The sequence below is a fragment of the Chinchilla lanigera genome, unplaced genomic scaffold (assembly GCF_000276665.1).
Source record: "Chinchilla lanigera isolate Chin_1 unplaced genomic scaffold, ChiLan1.0 scaffold00029, whole genome shotgun sequence".
In the NCBI taxonomy this organism is placed as follows: domain Eukaryota; kingdom Metazoa; phylum Chordata; class Mammalia; order Rodentia; family Chinchillidae; genus Chinchilla; species Chinchilla lanigera.
In genome coordinates, this window is record NW_004955430.1 from 8,910,984 (window position 1) to 8,917,907 (window position 6,924).

Consider the following 6,924-nt stretch of genomic DNA (forward strand, 5'->3'; position numbering starts at 1 on the left):
CAATAAAAAAACCAACTTGTGATAATATTTAGTTTGTAAAATAATATAAACATACAGTATCCCCATTATTTATCACCGTTCTCTTGACAAGTGAACATTATTTAAGAAGAAGCATACAAAATGTTTTAAATGATGTACAACAAAACCCAGCAGCATAAAATAATGCACGTGAACCCTTGCTCGCTCTGAAGACTACATTTAAACACTTGTTTAAATAATAATTAAACAATCATTTTTTGTTCTTGTTCAGACTATAAAAGAGGGAAGTTATGATATTTATGATTTTTATATTAGGCAGTTTTCTCTTGTGCTGTATTGACAGTTCCAAATACAGAGACAGAAGGCTATGTATTTTAAAGGAATCAATGACGTTGTGGGTTAGAGACTTTACACAGTTACTACCACTGCCGTTTTCACCATACACATCACATTATCATCTTATACAGCATTACCTTTAAAAATATAGCGGAGGGACCATTTTATAACATTCACACACCATGATCTGGTTAATAAGCAAGTTAAGTTGTTGCTTAAGTTGCTTCCTGTAGTGCTTTGCTATTGCTAATAAGGGCTGTTCATTGCAATGAAAAGAAATTAGATATGAATATATTTAAACTCAGTTCTTTTAGATTATAGATCCAACTGGCAAACACCATTCATTGGTTAAAACTTTTCCCAAAGAAGTCAGTTTCTGTGCTAAAGACTAGTTTCACAAAACTGGAAGCTACTCAACTTTTAATATGAATACATTGTCTTACCATCGTATTGATGACCAAGTTCTAGGAAACCTTTGGAATTTATCTTCACTTTAATGTGTGCTCCCATTTTTGCTTGACCCATTTAATATCATCACCTAAAATTCTTTAAGGTGGTGGTGAAAAATTCACCAAAGAAACTCTTTGCTCACCAGGAATGTTCAGCTGCTGAGCAGTGGTCCACAGCCACAATGATGCATAGTTATACTCACCAAGAATACTCAGGAAGTTCTCATGCTGTGAGTGTCCCTTCTGGGAAAGCAGAGAATCTTTCTAAACTGTACTCATAATTAACAATACCATTGCCGTATGTTCAGGAGGACTACTAAATGATGCTCTCTTCTATGCCATCTGCTCACTGGAAAGTAGTTTGGGTTAAGGTAATTAGAACTGGTGCCCTGGGACACATAGTATTCTCTGTCCTGTACCTAGGTTCTAATTGGTGATCTTCTTTGTGCATATTTTTTTCATGTAGGCAGTGTGAACAAAACAGGCAGAAATCCAAACACACTTCTGGAGGACAATCCTGGCAGTGTCACTGAACACCTTGGACATGTTCTGTGCCACAGATATTACATCTGAAGCCCACATTTGCACAAACCTTCTTTCAGCTTGCATCTGTTCAAGTTTCTGTCTCTTTAAATTTTTTAAATATAATAGTTCTTTACATTTGGTAAATTCCTATGCATGATAGGAATGCTTTCTTCATCTGATGTCTCCTCAATAGCAGTGTTCATGTGTCTATGAAAACAGGATCTGTCATTGTCTTCCTCTACATACACTGGTGGTTCGTGTGAAATCATGAAAGTAGAAGATTTAAAGAAAGGCTTGTGTGGGAGGTGCTGTCATCTGCTTGTGGAAGACTTTTGTGGTCGTGTGTGTGTGTGTGTGTGTGCTGCCTAGAACTGGTATGCCAGCTTTAGTTAGCTGTATGAAATACACCTGTACTTGGGTGGCAACCTATTTTGCTGTCCTGTTGTTGCCAATGCATTTTTAACCTTCTGTCAGCATCAAGATCCTACTTCAGGAGAGTATTTCAGGAGTAGCTGTTCAAGTTTTTTCTGTTCTTCAACAGACCACAGCAGGTCAAATGTTTCAGATTTGGAATCACATGGGTGTTCTCTTATCACCTGAGAACAACTGTTTGAGCCTTGTGGAGCATCACTCAAAGGTAACACAGAGTAAAAAAGGGACTCTGTCCTTCTTAGGATCTAACGAACTTTTTGGTCTAGCAAGTAAACCTACTTTATCAAAACTAACTTAACTCTCCTAGTATGTCTTTTATGATTTAAAATCTTTCTTTCAGGGCTGGGCAAGGCGCTGACTTACCTGTCTGCTAAGCATGAGGCCCTGAGTTTGATTCCTTGTACCAAAAAGAAAATTAATACAATAAAAATTTTCTTTCAAATTTCTCAAGGCTGTTGGTATATTTGTCCCATAAAATCTCAGGCAGCTGCACAACTCTGTGGGTATGGAAGCCCTGTAATAGCCTCCTTTTGGAGTTTTTTCACTAAGTGGAAATTTTTAGTGCTTCTCTCTAGTGTTTGCCTAACCTTTCAAGGTCTTGGAGTGTTTAAAGATGCTGAGCCTCAAATTCAATTGTCTGTAGGACTCCTTGATAATCTTTGTTGTGTTTCAACACCACATGATTTGACTCAAAGTAATAAACATTAAGATCATCATGTTCCTCTTCTGTAATGTGCTGATTGGTACTCTCTTTAGCAAATGATATATGTCCAATATTGAGTCCTGTCTCTGATGGTGACTTACCTAGTCCTTCACTTCCATAGTATTGAAAGTCACAGACGAAAACTTTTCCACTTTGAGAAAGTTAATCAGGATCTATGGGTGACTCTCTTATATTATCATTAGCAGTTGCATTTGTTTCATTGGCACTAAGATTATACTTCTCAAATTGTCCATTTTCTCTGCAAAGAGAACTGTTTTTAGTGGGACTACCTCTGGAAGGGGCCGTCCTTCATGGTGAAGTTCTTCAGGTACAGCAATGTTCTTTGAGGTTCTGATAAAGACATCATTTGGGCTGAAACAGTCTAGAGCAGAAAATGGTTCTAGTTCACCAGAAACTGGCATGTTCTCAAGATTTGTGTGCAGGATGTTACTAGTATTTTCATTATACTGCTCTTTTGAGGCACTGCTATCTCTCATCATATCTACTTCCTCTTCAGAATCCCTTAAAGATGACTGAATTGCCAAAATGGGGCTTGAAAAGCTAGCTTATAGTCATCTTATTAACAGGCAAGCAGTTACTGTTTTGTGGTCCTCCAACTTGACCTGTAATTTTGTTTGTTTGTTTGCTTTTTGTAGTGGTCTTTCATTTCCTTGGTTAGGGTAACTCTAAAATATTTAATTTTTCTTGATTCTATTTTGAATGGTATTCATTTCCTAACTTCTCAGTGAATTCATTATTGGTATAGAGGAGCACAATTGATTTTTGTGTTGATTTTGTATCCTGGTATATTGCTAAATTTAGCTATTAATTCTAGGGGTCTTTTGGTGGAATTTTGGGTATTCTATGTAAATGAGTTTAGCATCTGCAATTAATGATAATTTCACTTTGTCCTTACTTGAACACATCTGTTTTTCTTTTTCTTACCTAATTGCTTTTGCTAATGTTTCAAGTACTGTGTTGAACAGAAGTGATCATCATAGGCATTATTGCCTGTTTCCTGATTTTAGAGGAATAGCTTTTACCTTTTCCTCATTTAATATGATGTTAGCAGTAGGTTTCTCATAAGTGGCTTTTTAAAATTAGATTGAGATAAGGTTCTTCCATACTTATTTTCTTCAGGGTTTTAGCATGAATGAACAATAGATTTTATCAAAGGCCTTTTCTGTATCTACTGAGATGATCATGTGATTTTTGTCCTTGCCTCTGTTTGTGTAATGATGTATTACATTTTTTGATTTACATATATTGAACTATCTTTGCATTCCTGGGAAAAGTCTACTTGGTCATGATATATGATCTTTTTGATGATTTGTTGCATTCTGCTTGCCAGTACCTTGTTGAGGATTTTTGCCTCTATATTCATCTCAGTCTGACTTGTTAGTTTGAAGGAATGTCTTTGGGAGCACCCCTTCCCTTTCAATTTCATTAAAGAGCTTGAAGAATATTGGTGTTGGATCTTCCTTGAAGTTCTTACAGAATTCAGCAGTGAATTCATCCAGACCTGGACTTTCTTCATTGTTTGTTTTTAAATTACAGACTCAATTTCATTGCTTGTTATTGAATTATTCAGAATTTTTATATTTTCTTGGTTCAGTTTTGGTAACTTATGTGTACCAAGAATCTATCAATTTCTCTGAACTCTCCAGTGTATTGGCTACAAGTTTATGAAGTAGTTGCTAACAATTTCTGGATTTTGGCACTGTCCATTGTGATTTCACCTTTTTCATTTCTAACTGCATTGATTTGCCATCCCCAACCCCTTTTTGGAAAGGATTGACTAAGAGTTTGTCTATTTTGTTTAGTCTTTTGAAAAGCCAGCTTCCAATTCATTGATTCTTTAATATTTTTAAGTCTCAATTTCATTAGCTTTTGCTCTGATCTTCATAATTTCATTCTTTGTATTGACTTTGGTTTCAAGTTTTCTGGGTTTTCTGGGGCCTTGAGGTGAATCATTAGGCTATTTATTTGGGCACACTGTTTTCTTGATGTGGGAATTCACAGTTACGAATTTCCTTCAGTGCCATTTTCTCATGTTCCGTAAGTTCTGGTATGTTGCATTGCCATTATTGTTTAGTTGTAGAAACTGTCTTATTTCTTCCTTGATGTCTTCTATAATTCACTGATTATTCAATAGTGTATAATTTAATTTCTATGTTTGCATAATTTTTGTGTTTTCTTTTGCCATTGATTTCTAGTTTCATTGTGCTATAATCTGGTAATATGTATGGGATAATTTTATTCTTCTGTATTTTCTTAAGCATGCTTTATTGACTCGTATATCAGTCAGTGTTTTATTAGAGAAACAGATACAACACAAGATATACAAATGTATAAGAAATTACAAGATTGGTTTATGATGGTCAGCCACAGAGTCAGATGAGGAAGAGTTTAGAGGGTGTGTGCACACTGGAGACCCAAGGTTTTGGTCCAAGGTCTGGAGTTCACTGCAGTGTTCTGTGCAAGTCCATATCAGGAGGTAAGTGGGTCTGTGATGGATCCAAGCTGAAAGCTAAAGAGTCTGCCTTAGAAACCAGGAGATGACATTGAAACTGAGAGCAAAGACTGGAGCTCCTCTGAAGAATAGAAGCACGTCTGTGCTTCATTTCTCTGTGTACTATCCGGGCAAGAGGCCACCCTAGGGTGGGTCCTCTACACCCTATGTTGTAGACTAGCATCCCAGGGTGAGTCTTCCACATCCTAGGGTGTAGACCAGCTTCTCCAGAGCAGGTCTTCTACACCCCAACGTGTAGGTAAGCTTCTAAACTTCTAAAGTTGACATGGTCAATCGAGTATTATAACTAGTATGTAGCCTATTTTGGAGAAAGTTCTGTGTTCTTCTGAGATTAATATATACTCTGTTATTTTTGAGTGGAACACTATGGATAACTTTTAAGTCCTTTGTTTGAAGATTTGTTCAAACCTGACATTCTTTATTGGTTTTTTATCTAGTTGATCTATTTGTGATAGTGGGATTTTGATTCCCACTATAATTGTGGCTATGTTTATCTGACCTTTTATTTCCAGTAGTACTTGTTTTATGAAGTTGTGTGTGCTATTTTAAGTGCATATATATTAATAATTATATCCTTTCCTGTTGAAATATTCCCTTAATCAATATGGAGTGAATTTCTTTGCCTTTTCTGATCAGTTTTGGTTTGATGTCCACTTTATCTGAAAATAAGATAGTTATAGTTGCTTTTTGGCTCCCATTGTATGGAACATTGTTTTCTATGCTTTGATTTTTAGTCTATGAATTTCTTAGATTAAATATGTGTCTTGTATATAGCACACTGTTGGATTTTTTTTCTTGGTTCATTCTGCCAATCATTGTCATTTGACTGGGGAATTGAGAACATTCACAGTGAGAGTTATTCCTGATATGTGTTGACTTATTCCTGTCTGTGCATTATTTTCCTGTTGCTGATTGTCTTTTTCTCCTTCTACTTAACTGCTCATCCTACCCAGTATATTCTTCTACTTAACTGCTCACCCTACCCAGTATATCATTAGATATTTTGTCTTTGTTAGGTTCATTGTCTTTTTTGAGGATCTTCTTGAGAATTTGTCATTTTGGTTTGGTGGTTATGAATTTCTTTAGGTGCTCTTTATCATGGAAATACCTATTTCTTCATCAATTTTGAAAGATAGCCCTATAGGATATATTAGTATGGATTGGAAATTGTTCTTTTTTGGGGCTTGGAGCACTCCATTTCAAACGCTCCTGGCTTTTAAGGTTTGTTAAGAAGACTGCTGTAATTCTAATGGGTTTATCTGTATAAGTGATTTATTATTTTTAAATAATAAATTTAAAGCCTATTATTATAGGCTTTAAGATTTTTTTTGGTATCAAGAATTGAACTCAGGATCTTATGGTTGCCAGGCAGGCACTTGTGCCTCTGAGCTATATCCCCAGCCTGGTTTTAAGGTTTTGTTGTTGCGTTGAACTTCTGGGATTTTTACTGTGATGTATTGTGGAGAGATTCTTTTCTGATCATGACCATTTGAGGTTCTGTATACAGCACTTACCTGTATGTTAAATTCTTTTCCCATATTTGGAAAGCTTTCTGCTATTATTTCAGTAAATAGTTTTTTAAATGCCTTTTGTGTTATCTTCTGATTTTTCACTAATTCCAGTTAATCCCAGTCTTTTGATATCTAGCAGCTATAGATCCATTTTTCATATTCTCTTATTTCTTCTGCTGCCCATATTGCCCATAGAATTTTTAATCTCCTGAGTTTCTGCTTGGTAACTTTATATCAACTCTAATTATTTTCTATGATGATCAGTCATGTTTTATGTCGTTCTGTTTAACTTGGTTAGGTTTTTTTTTGGTGTCTTCTGTAGACTTGCTGATCATTTTGTTTATTTAGCCTATTATCTGTTGAGTTATATCTCCTTTGAGTGTGCCTAGTCTCTTATTGATCTGCTTCATTATCTCCTCTGTTAGCTTTCCAAATTTCTTCCCCTTTGATTTCTCA

The 6,924-nt window shown here is 35.6% G+C and overlaps 1 pseudogene; it reads right to left on the reverse strand.

The window, feature by feature from the left end:
• Window positions 1-1,045: 1,045 nt before the first annotated feature.
• LOC102005954 lies at window positions 1,046-6,495 on the reverse strand (annotated as a pseudogene).
• Between the last annotated feature and the right edge of the window lie 429 nt (window positions 6,496-6,924).